We start from the raw sequence: 17,124 nt of genomic DNA on the forward strand, positions 1-17,124 counted from the left end.
GGTTTCCATTGCTATGAACAGACACCATGACCAAGGCAAGTCTTATAAGGACAACATTTAATTGGGGCTGGCTTACAGGTTCAGAGGTTCAGTCCACTATCATCAGGACAGTAGCATGGCAGCATCCAGGCAGGCATGGTGCAGGAGGAGCTGAGAGTTCTACATCTTCATCTGAAGGCTACTATCAGAATACTGACTTTCAGGCAGCTAGGATGAGGATCTTATAATCCACCCTCACAGTGACACACCTACTCCAACAAGGCCACATCTATTCTAACAAGGCCACACCCACTCCAACAAGGCCACACCCACTCTAAAAAGGCCACACCTCCTAATAGTGCTACTCCCTGGGCCAAGCATATACAAACTATCACAGGCACTAACCATCAGTTTTTAAAAATGGATACATCCTGAAATCTAGCTATGGTATACACAATTAGGTGACTGTTACAGTTCTACTGCTGCTGCTAGTACTTTTGGTAGTAATGGGCATTAAACCGAGGACCTAGTGAAGTAAATATTCTATCACTAAGCTATAGCCCCAGCCTTTCCTGACTCTTATCCTTTTTCTTCTTCTCTTCATCCTCCTGCCCATTCTCCTCCTCCTCACCCACTCCCTCTTTTTCTCCTTCTCATTTCTGTTCTTCCTTTTCAAACAGGTTCTCATTCTATAGCCCAGACTGTTTGGGAACTCACTGAGTAGCCTGGGGCAACCTAAAACTTGCAGCAACCCTTCTGCCTCCGTCCTCCAAGTGCTGGGATCATAGCTGTGAGCCACCACATGCAGCTAGCACATAGAAAGGTGGATTCATGGTTAAGTGCACTTGTTGCTGTTGCCGAGGACCCAGGTTTGGTTCCTAGCATCTTCATGATGGCTTGCAACCATCCATAACTCCAGTTCCAGGTGCTCAGACACCCTCTTCTGGCCTCTGTGGCCTCCAGGCAAAGCATGTGCACATACACGCACACACACACTCTCTCTCTCTCTCTCTCTCTCTCACACACACACACACACACACACACACACACACACACACACACACACTCAGGTGAAATACTCATAAATTTTTTAATCTGAAAAGAAAAAAAATCCACTTCTTGAAGTTAAAGGGAAAAGGAATGTTGTTGCTTAGTTTCTTCAGATTCCATATCTCTAGCCATTCTTTGGCTACTTTGTGGGTTCTTCTTTCTTTCACCCTTTTTTACCCTTCCAACCCCCAAAAAATAGATAGAGAAAAAAGGATAGAGGGGAAAAGGGACAACATTAATGTTAGACTGCTTCTTGCTGACTAAGGGTGTTGAGTTCCTTGGGGAAGTTTGCTATTTGCTGGCAGGATAGCTAATTTCTTGTTTCTTCTTTGTGTATGACTACTTAATAAACCAGGACCAACAGCAACAACAGCAACCAACCTTGCCTCTCAAGGCCCTACTTTTTGAAGGGTATATAAAATGTCACCAGAATTCCCAGCATCATTCAGTTGCAGAAATGATTGGCTACTAGCAAAAGCACGCCCCTGCTAGAGCACAAGGCAAATCATAGTCAGCTGCTGTGGACAGTCTGAAGCAGCCCTGTATTCCACACCTGGGGTTAAAACAAAACCATATTCTTATAATATTCTGGGTCTTTCAAAGAAACCAAAATTCTCAGTCTATACTTCAAGTATGATAAGGAAATGTATTTATTCAGTATACACCTAAGGACATTTAGACATAAATAGGTAAAGATGACAAGTCGGGAAGGGCATTCCAGATGAGAACCAAGATCCTGAAGCAGTTCTTGACAGGTGAGATAAAAACTGTACTGTTTTCTCCCAAAGGCACTTTTCCTTCCTGCCTTCTGTGCTGCTTTCCTTCAAGTTGCTTCTTATTTTTGACAGTTCCATCTTTGTTTCCTTCACACTATTTTCTGTCTTCTGCTGGTCTCTTAAAACTCAATGATTCCCAGACTCTCCATAGATGGTTGGTGTCTCCATCTATGAATACTGTCACATGTATGTTCAGAGACATCTGATACACATTTGATCTGTATTCATCTTTCCCTCTCCATCACCTTCTCTTTTATAATTGTTTTCTCAATAATTGACACTACTAGTCACCCAAGCACAGAATATCCTTTCTCCCTCAAAATAAGATATGGATAGAACAATTAGATTGTTGGAACATTTCACTCGGTGAACTGCCTAAGCACTTGATTGGTATCTACCTATTACTATATTTTGTCCCAGCTTCATGTCTGTTACTGTGATAAAAGACTCTAGCAAAAATCAACTTAGGGGAGAAAATATTTATTTTACCTCATAGTTCCATACAGTCCATTATCGAGGGGCTGCAACAGCTTGACACAGCTAGTCACACATTCATAGTCAAGGGAAGTGAGGAGAAATGAACACACCCATGCTCACTTGCTTGTTCTCAGCTGTATTGATCTACTCTTTTACAGGTCAGTACTCTCTGCATCAGTAATGGTGCTGCCAAAGTGAGCTGGGTCTTCCTACATCAATTAAAATAATTAAACAATCTCTTACAGACATGTTCACAGGTCAATGTAATTTCTTATTGAAACTCTATTTCTAGGTGATTCTAGATTGTATCAAGTTAACAATTAAAGTTAACCATCACACTTTGGTGTGTGTCTGTGTGTGTGTGTCAGAGAGAGAGAGAGAGAGAGAGAGAGAGAGAGAGAGAGAGAGAGAATATAACAACATTCTGAAAGATTCTGCTTTGTTTGCAAAGTCTGTCATAGCAGAAAGATATTTTACCAACTGCACCTCTATTTCCCATTTTTAATAAGAACATGGTCAAATTAGATTAGAGCCAACTTTGATGACTTCATTGATGACCCTAATGGCATCTATAAAGATCCTATCTCCAAATGAGATCATCACATAAGAAGGTTGTAGGAGTTAGAATTTCAAAGTATAAATTGGGAGTGGGGAATTTACAATTTGTTGTAGCCCAACCTTTTAGAACCAATTACCATGAAATATATAATTTATATACGAGTCTTTAAGTTCTGAAAGCTGAGAAGTTTAAGATCCAAGTACTCTGTGTGTGTGTACACACACACACACACACACACACACACACACACACAGAGACAGAGACACAGAGACACAGACAGAGAGACAGAGATAGACAGAGTGACAGAGAGACAGAGATAGGGACAGAGACTAGTGTTCAGGTACTATATTCTTTTTGGTCTTGTGATTTGAATGAAAATGGCTCACATAGGATCATAGGGAATGGTACTACTGGAAAGTGGTGTATTCTTGTTGGAATAGGTGTGACCTTATTGGAGGAAGTGTGTCACTAAGTATGGACTTTGAGATTTCAAAAGCCTAAGCTAGGCTCAGTGGCTGCCAAGATCCCTGCCTTGGCTTGGTCGGGGGTGGAGGGGAATGGGGTGATCCTGGGGAAGGAGTGTTTGACTCCAAGTTAGTGATGGGGTGCAAGCTGATAGCTCCATAGCCTGCTGGAGATAGCTCTATAGATAGCTCTCTGCTTGGGATAGCTCTCTGCTTGGGACAGCTGAACAAAACACACGCACATATTTTAATATGCCTTAAGTAGTACAATAGCTGGGTGACTTCCCACCCTCCATGTTGCTAGAATCTACCTCTCACCATTAATTTCAAGTTACTCCTTACTAATTCCTGTGTTCTATCTTGGCTGCTCTTAACTTCAATTAGTCAGCCATCTGGCCACATTTTCTTGGCCCAGAGCCTGAGGTGCTCTCCTTGCTTCTCTATCCCATGGTGGCCTTTGTCTCTCCTCCTCCACACTCTCCTAAGTCATGGCGGATCTCCTCCTTCTTCCCCTCCTTGTCCCAAGCCCAGGAATCCTAAAATCCTGCCTGTCTTATCTTCCCCAGCTATTGGCTGCTGGCATCTTTATTTACCAGTCAGAACCAACTGGGGGCAGGTCATGCAAACACCTTTGGGGAAACATAATTAGCATTCAAATACAAGCAGATACAACTCTCTGCTCAAGACAACTCTTAGGGTTTCCAACCAAAGTCAGAAAACCTGCCAAGAACAATTCTTGGGTTTTCATCCGACCACAGTCTAAAATCATGCTAGAATAAAATCAGAAAACCTGCTAGAAAAAATTCTAAAAGAGCCATGTTAGCTCTCTAAGTAACTTTTGGGTTTCCAACCAAAGCCAGAAGACCCACTAGAAAAATATTTGGGGCTTTCCAACCAAAGTTAGAGAACCCACCAGATTCAAAAAGAGAACTACAATAACTCTAGACAGCTCATCTCTTGAAGACCAAAACCTAGTCTTTTATTTACATATCAATTCAATCATTACCCCAGGTTCCCTTATGATTATACCAGGAATTAGCATTTTATGACCTTAGTCCCTTTATTCTTAGAAAAAGACAGCAAATACTTTTTTGTTTTAAAATAGCAAATGAAATCAGAGATCTGCCTGCCTTGGTAAGCATAAACCATTAGCCAACTGGGTGTGATTCTGTCTTGAGATTACTATTCTCACCACAGCTAGACCTAAACTCGCTCTGTCCCAGGCTGACATTGAATTCAGAAATCTGCCTGCCTTTGTAAGCGTAAACAATAAACTTAGCTGGGTAGGATCTTGCTCTGAGATCACCACTCCCTAAATCTCTTTATCTCTATCCTTAATATCTTTCTGACAAGCTGGCTCATTAGTGTAGTTGGCTCTGCTCTTTTATGTCTGTGATGCCCCCTATATAACTTGTATTGCATTCTTATATTTTACATAGTTGGCAAGTCTTGTAAAGGACAGTTCTTAACATCATCGATTTATGTATCCTTGAACTCATGTTTTCATAGTTTTTCCCCCACAGCCCTTAGAGCTGTCCTGAAGATCTCAGCATCACAGAGACATATTCTAGCTCCCCAGAATTGTGCTGTTTCTGATTATTATGGAGTCATTAACCTTGACAGAGAGGATATTCCCCCGGAGGAGGAACATAAAGTAAAATTTATACATTATTATGCAAACAAGCCATATGCCTGCATTCATGGAGGCATATGCCTTATGTCAACATTCATGGAGGCCCATACCCTGTTGCCCCTGCTCCAGGGGTGAGAATGGTGTCATGCCATCCCTCCCCCAGCCATGCAGGACTCAGCCAGTGGCATTCTCTTCTTGCCGCCTGCTGATCTAAATATAGAGCTCTCAAATACCTGTTTAGCACTATGTCTGCCTTCTTCCCACTATGACAATAGTGGACTAAACCTCTGAACTGTAAGCCAGCCCCAACTAAATGTTTTCTTCTATAAGAATTGCCATGGTCATGGTGTCTCTTCACATCAATAAAATCCTAAGACAGAAGCTGGTACCAGGAGTGGGGTAGTGCTGTGATAGGTCTGACTCTGCCTTTGTATGTAGGAGTGTGGACTTTAGAACATTGGATTAGAAAAGCATTTTAATGCTTTAAGTGAGGCTTAATGGGCCATCCTAGTGGGAGCATGAAAGACAGTGGTGCTGAGGTGATTTATACTATGATGGCCTGGCCCAAGATGTTTTAGAAGAGAAGAATTTTAGTATGTAGCCTAGAGATGGTTCTTGTGATATTTTGAAGAATGTGGCTTTTTTTCTCCCGTGGTCCAAAAAACTGCCTGAGGCTAAATTGAATAGTTATGGATTAACAGCTTTTGCAGAGGAGATTTTAAAACAGCCTTGTGTTGACTATGTTGTAAAATTATTAGTGGCCAGTGTTATGTATATCTACAATAAAAAAGGAACAAGCTCAGCAAAGAAAAACAAAGAATGTATATTTTGAGAATAAAAGGTCACTAGGAATTGTAAGCAGATAAGGAAAAGCCCTGTGCTAATTGGAATAAAGGGAGTGGTGACCTCAGAGTAAGACCTCACCCTGCTAAGCTTCCAACTAGTGAAAAGGAATTTTTTAAAAAGTGAAAAGGAATTAAAGAAAAACAGGGCTAGGTATGGTGGCACACACCTTTTATTCAGGCACTTCAGAGTCTGGGGGATCTCTGAGTTTGAGGCCATTCTGGTTTACAGATAGAGTTCCAGGACAGTCAAGCTTAGACAGTAAAGGAAACCTTCAAAAATAGAAAGCTGGTAAAATGTATTTGAATGAGGGAGACATGGTCCAGTCCCAGCAAGCAGCAGAACCTTGCTAGCAGTTTCAGTCATGCAGTACTGACTTTAGAATCAAGGGTACAAGAAAAGGGTTATGGAATCTCCCACAGTGACTAAGGAGAGCTGCTGAGGCCCAGCATGTATTAGGGATGGCCTTGCATGGAGGTCCAGAGAGGCCATTTCATGAAGATGTGAAGGCGAAGCCTGAATTGTCTTGGAGACCCCAAGATGTTAGAGATGCCAGAGTCATGGGATACTTGCCAAGGAGAGCTGCTAACTGGGGGTGAACTAACACAAGAGAGAAATGTGCTGCGGTCAACAAGGATGAAAGGAGCTGGAGATCTGAAAAGGGCTTTGACATCAGACATGGAGATGCAGAGTTTGCTCAGCTGCTTTCCATTCTTGTTTGGTCCAGCATTTTCCTCACTGTGCTCCCTTTCCTCCCTTTTGGAATGACAATATGTGTCCTGTGCCATTGTATGTTGGAAGTATGTGATCTGGTTTTTTTATCTTGATTTTTCAGGGGCTTACCGTTTTCTGAGATTGTCGATTCAGAAGAGACTGTGGACTTTTACACATGGTTGAGACTTGTAGACACAGGGATTTTTGAGATAGGGCTGGATGATTTTTGCATTATGATATGGCTACAAGCCATGATATGGCTACCAGGAATGGAATGTGGTAGTTTGAATGAAAGTGTCCCCTATAGTCTCATGGTGGGGTGGTACTATTGGGAGGTGTGGCCTTGTTGGACTAGGTTTGACTTTCATGGAAGAACTGTGTCACTGGGGTAGGCTTGGCTCCCCTACTAGCAATGCTTCCCACCATGATAATAATGGATTAAGCTGCTGAACAGTAAGCTAGCTATAATTAAATGCTTTCCTTTATAAGTTTCTGTGGTCATAGTGTCTCTTAATAGCAATAAAATGCCGAGAGAAGTCTGGATGTTTGATTTTGATCAGAGTTGGGTGAAGAGAGCATAAGCATGCATGCCTCTTTAAGAGTTGTAAAACAAAGATAAAGAAGTATTCAAAACCCTTTTAATCATTTGGTTCTTAAATAGACATAGCCTTACTAGACATAGACTACCAAAGAGTACTCTAGGATGAAAACTGTCTACTTGGGCATTTCGTTTATTGTCTCTTTATGTTCAACGTGCTAATCAGGACGGTGCTTGACCTGATTGCAGAGTTGAAGTTTGTCAGCAGTTTGTGGTTCCTTAGGCCTGCCTTGAACCTTGTCAGGTCTGATTTAGGCTATGTGGCAGCTCTGTCTTAGCACATCAGTGAACTCAGCACATCTCTGCCAAGTTCATCATTCCCTTAGGGTGGCATATTCCTGGGGCAAGAGAGAGGAACACTTCCCATTGCCCATCATTCTCTCCTATATAGTTTCTGAATAGTTTGGGGAGAACATAATTCTATAAGGAGGGAAAATGACTTTTCTCAGCCACCAGAACAAACCATTTTCCCCACGCATAAAAGAAATCCCAGCTGTGTGGCCACATGTCAGCCTCTTTGTGATGCTTCTGGGTTTTCTTAGTGGTGAAGAGGGAAAATAGTCACAAGCTGACTCCTATGTAAAATAGAACTGAGTTTTCCATCCTTTGTATCCATATTTATGACTGCCATTATGAAAAGACAAGATAGGCACCTTCTCATCCTGACCCAGCCAGTCTGAGGCAGTGACACCTGAAAATGGAGGCCAGGTTAGGAGCAGTCATGTTCTTTGCTTCCAACCTAGTTGTTTCTCTCTCTTTCTCTCTTTTTCCCTCCCTCCCTCTCTCTCTCCCCCTCCCTCATTCCTCCCCCCTCCTCTTTCCTCCCCTCCTTCCCTCTCTCTTTCTCTGTGTCTCTGTGTCTCTGTCTCTCTCTGTGTGTGTATGTGAGAGAGAGAGACAGAGACAGAGAGAAACAGAGAGGGAGAGAGCAATTGACTGATTAGTTTGGACTGGTTATGGGAAGGAGAATTTTTTTCGGTGAGGCCCTTCTCAATAACCCTGTGATGCTATATAATTACTTTAGTTGAGGATTTTGTGCCCCTGGTGGTCTCCTGACTAAGCCATCCATTCAGCTCCTCTTTAGAGCTCCTGCCACTGTGAACCTTCCTTCAACTCTGTGTGAGTGTCAGTGTCTCATTTTAATTTCCATCTTGACTCATCTGTCTCTAGGCGAAAATCCCTGCAAAGATTTAAATTGGGAACCAGACCTTGAGAATGTCTGTTGAAAGCATCTCACAGTTTCTAGATAAATGCCTTTCCCTTCTTAACCCAAATCTGTTTTCCCAGCTCTGTCCAGCTACTCCTGAGCAGGGTAGCTTTGAGGATGATTACCAGCTGAGGTGGGTACTATGCTATTTCTTACTCAAAGAAAGGGCCTCATCTTCTTAGCCTGCCTAAGATTGTTTCGGGTCAGGTCCACTGTGACAAAGGGAGCTCCTACAGCCAAGGAAACATAAAGGCCCTACCCTCCAGAGGAGATGTAATTATCTCGTGGTCACATGATGTCTGAAACTAAGCCCTGTAAGATGGTAGCTGAAGGAGCCTCCCTTGGTCACCATAGCTTATGCTGGTTGCTCTTTACTACATTTTATCCGCTGTATTAGTTCGTTACTCCATTGCTGTGACAAAATACTTGACAAACTATCAGCTTCTAGAGGATTGATTTATTTTGACTCAATTTGAGGATACAGTCTAACATGATGCAAAAGGCATGGTGGACAGCTGGTGGCATCCAGCTAACAGGTAGAGAGAGAATGCTGGGGTCCGGGGCAGCAGTCCATGGAATGGTGCCACTTGCATTCAGGGCTAGTCTTCCCACACCAAAAACGCCTTCACAGACAGACCCAGAGGCAATGCCATCCAGATGATTCTAAATCCTATCCAGTTGACAAGATTAACTACCACATCCTCCTTGCTCTTGCTTAAGCATGGCGTAGGCAATGGTTAGCACAAGAACAGTTCGTAGTCAAAGACATGAACACTTAAAAAGACATTTGAAGGCTCTAATGGGAGATGACAAACTTCGTTGTGCTTCCTGATGTCTTAAACACATCTCCCATTATCTGACATTGTTTTTCTACAGAAGCAAAGCTTCTTAGGAGATGGGCTAGGTGCATTTGGACAGATGGACAAGACAGGGTCCATTAGCCTTCGTAACACAGGCCTCAGCCAGGCCCTGGAGCCCCACTGGGGACTGGGCATGAAGAGGATAGTTGTTTAGGCAATGTCCAGGCTCTGAGACTCTTCCTCATTCTTGATAATGTGAGCTTTTCCTCAATTTAGAATGCCTGGACCTCGTAAGGACAGTTACCATGCTCTGTGCTTGACTGCAGAGCTGTGGAAGGAATTCTGATTTAATCAGTCTTCCCTCTATTTGTGTTAAACCCTGCACCTCTCCTGGCTTAAGCCTGGGAAACTCCACAGTAAATTGGCTGTGATTTCACTGAAATTTGACAGTTTTCAAGTTATTTTCTTCCTCCGTATTTAGATGTGGCTCTAGTCGTGCTGTCAGCCCTTATCTCTTCTGTCGTTGAGCCAGCTCCCAACTGGGTTAGGAGGAACCCGCACTGCTGTCAGCACTGGCTGCACAGTGAGGTGGATGGTTAAGAAATGGCTTGTTTAGCATCTTTTAGAATCTAATTTTTCTGCCTTGACTGAGGGGGAAGCAATGTTATTGGAAGAAGGCAGCAAGGAGGCAAATGTTGGCTCCAAAGCCAACCCTGACTCCTTAGGATCTTGGATAAGATATGGAAATCATGACTGATTTAAAAATCTTGTTTCAAGCCAGACACGATGGCTCAGGAATGTGTAATCCTAGCACTAGGAGGCTGAAGCAGGAGGATCACTGCAAGTTCAAGGCTAGCCCTGCCTACAAAGTGAGATACTGCCTTAAAAAGCCAAAATTAAATAAATGCAAGCTTTGACAGTGACAGATCTTAGGATAGTCCCCACTGACATATGCCACATGGCTTCTGGGCTAGATGGGTGAGACTTCTGTGAACTGCCACAGAAATGTAGTTGCTGAATAAACGAAGTCCTCCTCAGATTTGCTCTGAGGCTCTGAGGAAAAGGAAGGCCTTTTCTCATTGTGCCAGGCTCTGGGAAGGCAGAAGAGAAGCAAGGTGACTGGATTGACACTGTAGTTCAGGGCTAGGCACAGCAAACAGTGTATACCCATTTTTGGCTGCAGAGTGAACGAGGGCAATGTCTCATTTACCTGGTACTCTGTGTCCCAGAGCTTCAGTGATACCTAGGTTCCACTAGGTTAAATTATGTTACAGCAAGTGATTTGAGTGGTCTTTGATGACAAAGATACTTGGTTTCCTAGGACATCTTACCTAGACCATAGAATTGTTGGGATTAGGACAGCATGAGAACCACTGAACTAGAAAATCTCCATTGAGATGGGGCTGTTATTTGGTGCAGGCAAGCTGGAATATTGGGGACCATGAAAATAGGACTCTGCCCCTCAGACAGCTTATGATGGATGTTCTATTGATTTGGATTGTCAAGTTCAGAATTCTGGATTCTAAAGTAGCCTTTGATCTTGACTGCTGTGATTGAGAGCTCATTTTGGTTTACTCAGTTTCCTCTCCTCCCTAGTCATCTATTGGCATAGCCTAAAGGAATTCTTTTTTTTTTTTTTCCTTTTTCTTTTTTTCGGAGCTGGGGACCGAACCCAGGGCCTTGCGCTTGCTAGGCAAGTGCTCTACCACTGAGCTAAATCCCCAACCCCTAAAGGAATTCTTTTATAGTGGCTGTCAAAGAAACTGTTTGAGGGTGTGAACTGGGAGAAAATGGCACCATTTGGTATGAACTGCACTTGGGCACTGTGTCTGTCCGTCAGCTTCTCCTCTCTAAAGGCTGATGGCAGATGTGGTGAACCAACCCAGAGCTTATTTTAGTGGAAGAGAAAACTGCCTTTGCATTGTGCTCTAACAGTTTCTTCCCATATTCTGAGTTCCCCCTGAGATTTGGAGCTCCTCAAAGTATAGGGCTCTGTGCCACATCTTTCTTAAATCTATAGCTTAGACATGAGGGGGCTACATAGATAGGAGAGAAGGAAGGAAGAGAGGGAGGAAGGAAAGAAGAAAGAAAATGGGGGAGGGGAGAGAGAGTAAGATTTATATTTAGCAAGAGGGAGAGACACTCACCGAGGGTGTGTGAGTGAGCTTGCTGGCAGGATTGTGTGTGCGTGAGTGTGCTGGGAAGGGGGTGTGTGCCAACAACGTGTGAGGAGGGCTGGTGCCCTATGGGAGGGTGCGGGCAGGCAGGAAGCAGCTGGAGAGGAGGAGGAGCAGAAGCACAGCCGGAGCTGCCCTGCTTTCCTCTCAGTCTCAGCGCGGAAAGGATTGAGTTAGAATTCCACGTCCAGTTGAAGTTTGCCTGCTTTGCCTTCAGCAGCCTGGTCTTCAGAATCCCCTTGAGCAGAGAGGTGCAGACCAGACTGGATTCCTAGATTTGCAGCTACCAGACTCCCGCCCCGCCTTCTCCGAGGGGATTTCTGTGCTAGGCATTGTTCCTATCAGCAACTTTGCACGGAGGAGCCAGCCAGCTGGGTGCAACTGAGAATAATAGCTCCTTGGTTCCGTTTGTTGCTTAGGCAGGCGGCTGTGCCATGGCTCAGAAAGTTCATCCTGTGGCTTCTCTGTCAGTCTGAGGCGTGCTTCTGAGAGGACTACTGCTTAAAGGCAGCAGCACTTGCATTCTAAAACTTGAGAATTTGTGGCTTTAATATTTTCTTCCCTTTTCATTTCCTTAACCTTATTTTGGTTTCAGCACCAAGGTAAGTGATATTGAATATATGATTGACTCTGAACGACAAGCAGGGACAAAAGCAAAGCTTTTGTGGGTGGAATATGGAACAGCTACGTTAATTATGTAACTGCTTGAGCCAAGTTGCTGGTGGGGGTCATTATAATGAGTGAATAGCAGCATACTCAGCACTGGGGGATCTACGCACGCACCTCTGGGTGTTGGTAACCTGACCATCCATTCTTCCTTGGCACTGCTGTCTGTACAGCTAACCTCTCCACCCCATTGGATGTGCATAGTTTCTGTCTTGATATGTCTCTGTGTGTTTATAACTTACCTGCCTGTATATGTCCTCTACTATATATACATTGCATATAGACAACCTTTTTAGTCCTCTTATATGAATCACATAAGCTCTCTCTACCTCTGTGTACATTTATATAGAGATCGTCTGTCCCTCCATGCATTTATACATGTACTTAGGTAACCTTCCTGTCCTAGCTATATTCAGAAACCTTTTAATCTTTCTTCTGTACATGTGTGGGGCTATACTCTCCTGTCTGATATGTACATGTCTCTCATGTGTGCAGATACCATATAAACATAAATGTCCATTCTGAGTTTTCCCAGCCTTGAGTGTATGTACACATGCATATAATGTGTCTATTTATGTCTATAGTGAAAGAGCCCTAACTTTGTAAATTGAAAACTTACTACTACCCTTTCTCAGTGACCGTGGTCAAGTTTAGCTCACCTTCTCTAAGTTCTATCTCTGTCTTCTATGAAATCAAAATAATAATTCTTGGCTTATAGAGTCACAATAATAAGTGAAAACCATGTAAACTGAAACTTCAAAATAAATGAATCTTTTGCCATCATTATTTGCTCTTTTAGTGGACCCTGCATCTGGCTGCATTGAGATTACACTCTCATTCATGGCAAGGTCTCCAGACCTTCATGTGAATGGGGCGCTTCTGTTGAAGTAACCATGTTTGTCTTACGGTTTTGCCCAGAATGTTGGAAAGAAGCTACAGAGAGCTACAGGATATTGAGACAAGGTTGGATTGAGAAGGAAAAGAGATCTCACCTTCTGCAGTTAGGAGTTGGTCTTTGGTTCTTTGCAGCCTTAAGAAGGATTGAACCGTCCACAAACAGAAATGAGCTACTTCCAATTAGGATCAAAGTAAACAGGTAAACAGATGAGCAGGATGACAGCAGTTTGCTGTTGCTGAGGTGACAGCGCTCTCTGCTCGAGCACCTGCTATCAGGGCTTGAAGGCTATTTACAGTAGTCCTAGCCGGATTTAATTAATTAACATAGATCCATGTTGTCCAGTATGGTAGCTACCGGCCACGTGAGACTGTTCATTCTACTTTGATTTTTTTTTAAAAAAAACAGAGTCTCATTAGCTCAGATTGACCTTGAAGTGTCTACATAGCTGAAGATGACTTTGAAATCTTGCTCCCCTATCTCTGCCTCCCAGATATTGGGAGTGGCCAGTGAGTAAGGAGAGGCACTTGCATTCATGTCTAATGGCCTAATGATCTGGCCCCCAGATCCTACAAAGTGAAAACCAAATCCCACACAAACCATGGTGCATGTTCTCTCTCTCTCTCTCTCTCTCTCTCTCTCTCTCTCTCTCTCACACTTGGATTATAGACAGGTGCTACTATGCCCAGCTAATTAGTTTACATTGCGATGTGCTGATGTAATATAGATGATTCAAGGATTTAGTATAAAAAAGAATATAAATATACAATTAATGATTTTATATTGATTACATTTGCAATATTATTTTGGATTTGGAGTTAATAACACATATTAGGATTAATTTTACATGCATCTTTTTACTTTTTTATATGTCTGGTCGGGAACTTAAAATATACACGTGGTTTACATTATATTTCTGTTGGGAGAGTGCTGCTCTGGCTCATCACCAACATAAGGATCAGGACAGCTTTTCTTACTGGAAGGGCAAGTGGAAGCACATCAAGTGGGAGCCTACCACCACAGCGCCCATCAGTCACCACAGCACCCATCAATCACCATCAGTCACCACAGCACCCATCAGTCACTACAGCGCCCATCAGTCACCACAGCACCCATCAATCACCATCAGTCACCACAGCACCCATCAATCACCACAGCGCCCATCAGTCACCACAGCGCCCATCAATCACCACAGCGCCCATCAATCACCACAGCACCCATCAATCACCACAGCACCCATCAATCACCATCAGTCACCACAGCACCCATCAATCACCATCAGTCACCACAGCACCCATCAATCACCACAGCGCCCATCAATCACCACAACGCCCATCAGTCACCACAGCGCCCATCACCACAGCACCATCAATCACCATCAGTCACCACAGCGCCTATCAGTCACCACAGCGCCCATCAGTCACCACAGAGCTCATCACCATAGCACCCACCACCACAGCACCCATCAATCACCATCAGTCACCACAGAACTCATCACCACAGCGCCCATCACCACAGCATTCATCAATCACCATCAGTCACCACAGAACTCATCACCATAGCACCCATCACCACAACACCCATCAATCTCCATCAGTCACCACAGCGCCCATCAGTCACCACAGCACCCATCACCACAGCACCTATCAATCACCATCAGTCACCACAGCACCCATCACCACAGCATCCATCACCACAGCGCATATCACTTCCGCACCTGCCTGGACAGATACTAGCTAACTGGCAGCCTGGTAATAATTTTTTTATTTTAAATAAGTTTCAGGAAATTATAAATAAATGTTATTAAGAAGAAATTTTCAACTTAGTTTTACAATGGAAACAGGTTGTTGGTCATCAGTCTACAAGGAAACCTGGACTTTGAAGTTTTCATATTGTCATGGAAACATAGGTAGATCAGAAAAAGTAGGAGACTGGGATTTTAATCCAGTTATACCATCAGTTCCTCATTCTTCCCATGGCACCAGGTCTCACTGTGTACCAAGCTCTGTGCTTTCAATAGTGAGACTCTGCACCAGTCATTAGGAGTTTGGAGATAAAGAAAGAACACTTTCTTGGTAATATGGTTCATAGCCATTTGGGCCCTTAAATAAGAATCTCCTCTCCCCACTCCCCGCAGTAAGAATAAGGGTGTCCTTCTATGTCAAGAGTCATGATCTTGGTAAGTGGGCTTTTGGGAAGCTAGAGTACTTGCTCCACCTAGTACTTTCAGGTTAAAAATTTAGGGAAAAAAATGCTGCAAGAGCCAAACAGAACAAGTCCGTGGGCAAATGTAGACCACAGGAATGTGGAGAAACTGCAGAGCCAGGGCCAGACTAAACCCGGTCTAGGGCATTCTCACTGCTTTGTACTCATCTTGCTCCTTGTGGGCCGTGATCTCTCTTTCTGACAAGATACTCTAGGGATTGGCTCTTGCCCACAAACCGACATCCTAAGAGTACCCCACCTGCTGTGGGCTGTGACTGGCTCTAGAATCTCTCCTCTCACCATATCCACCTCAGCATAATTGGTAAATGACCCAGTGACCATATATCCTTGATTTTGAGGGGAGGGGTCCTCAGTACTGTTGGCCTCGGCCCTTGAGATCCTTGCACAGAATGCAACGAGAGGCTGCTTGATAAATGTGTTTATAAAGCCTTTGCCCATTTCTCAGAGGTTGGTGGTTGTTTCGTTCAAGCCAAAATTTGGGTCAGAGGCATGTTTTACAAGAGATAGTCACATTCTTAACCATGTTTCTCTGACAAGTCAGAGGAGTAATGAATCAGCCATTTAAGAACCCTGAGACGAGGAGCTGGGATTTAGCTCAGTGGTAGAGCGCTTACCAGAGCAAGGCCCTGGGTTCGGTCCCCAGCTCCGAAAAAAAGAACCAAAAAATAAATAAATAAATAAATAAAAAAAAACACTGAGACGTGCTTCTCTTGCTTTCAGTAGGCTGCTGTAGTATGAAATGTGGTTTACATATCCACTCCCAGCCCTAACTCTTAGTTCTCCATCATCAAATCTTTAGCTTTCTAGTTCATTTATTTTCCTTTCCTGTGTCTCCTTTTTGAATGCAATGAGCTCTTGAAAGACAACCTTACTTTTTCCAGCATCAATTCCTTAGGGAAAATAAGACACAGAAATATATTCCCATTTCAGAGTCTGTGCATGAAATTGAGAGAGGTGACTGCAGCAGATAGGCTGGCAGACAGGCAGAATGGCAGCACACACTTCAATGTCAACTAGGGGCCTGGGTTAAAGCAGAGGATGCACCAAAGCCTCCTACCCCATCCAGCAGGAAATAGTCTCTGTGGCCTTACTTGTCCTGGTTTTGTGTATCACTTCTTTCTTACTCTCACTCCTGTAGTAAATGCTTACTTTTAAATTATAATGTGTCAGCAACATATCACTTTGCCTTGTCATTCATTCTCATCCATTCTCCATCTCCCTCACTGTAATATGTTAAAGAGTACAGACGGTTTCCTATATTTCTGACATGTAGCTTACTGCCTGGCATCTCCTTTATGTATTTATTAACTCTAGTTGACTTGGAGATCAGATGGTCCTTCCACATGGTCCCTGCCATTCCACTCAGTAGTAGCAAAGAGAGATTGAGGAAGAAGACTGGCTTGAGTCTCCTGGACCCACAGGTTGCCCATTTTCTGATAGTCCATTGAGCTCTGAGCAGAGTGACTAAGTAACTCTCAGGTAACACAGTGAGCTTATCTCCTGCCTCAGAGCCTAAAATCCAGGATGACCAAGTGATTTTGGTGTCATTGTGGAACATGTATGCCCAGCAGGTAATTCTTAAGTTTGGTTCATATAGAGGAAGTGGCTACAAATCAAAGAAGGTTTGGAGGGTTTTGCTTGTTCGTTTAAATGGAAGCAAGCCTCTGTTTGGAGCTGGGAGAAGCTGCTATGAGCCTGGTTTCTTGAGATCCAGCATAAAGTAGTAACGATTGGATTGGACTTGTTTGTGGCCTCACAAAATATGTAATTTACTTAGATGAGGAATTCCTTGTTAAAGTTCTTATAGGAGCAGGAGAGGCGTCAGGGAGATAGGAAGTGGGAATTCATCGAGTTTCTGCCTCTTGCTTCTTGACCTAGTTATCTCTAGTTATCTTTCCCCAAGTCCTATGCCTCACCCTGCTTCTCTATCCAGGGAGGCACAGTGCTTTTGCATTTCAGGCCTGTAGACTAAGTGTAGATTACGTGACTTCCTTTAAAATGAGTTGCAATTAGGTCAGCTTTTGTTCTTTAAGGCAATTTCTCTCTTTTAGTAAGGATTT

General features: G+C 43.4%; 1 protein-coding gene across 18 annotated transcripts in view; it reads left to right on the top strand.

The window, feature by feature from the left end:
• Positions 1-17,124, top strand: part of Unc13b (unc-13 homolog B) — a 215,142-nt gene that overhangs the window by 149,235 nt on the left and 48,783 nt on the right. For 6 of the 18 annotated variants that reach the window (XM_087550938.1, XM_087550940.1, XM_087550939.1 and 3 more), the window contains exon 1: positions 11,416-11,879. The gene's annotated coding sequence lies outside the window, so the exon portion shown is untranslated. 18 annotated transcript variants of the gene reach the window in all.

Source organism: Rattus norvegicus, chromosome 5 (assembly GCF_021556685.1).
Source record: "Rattus norvegicus strain SHRSP/BbbUtx chromosome 5, alternate assembly SHRSP_T2T, whole genome shotgun sequence".
NCBI lineage: Eukaryota > Metazoa > Chordata > Mammalia > Rodentia > Muridae > Rattus > Rattus norvegicus.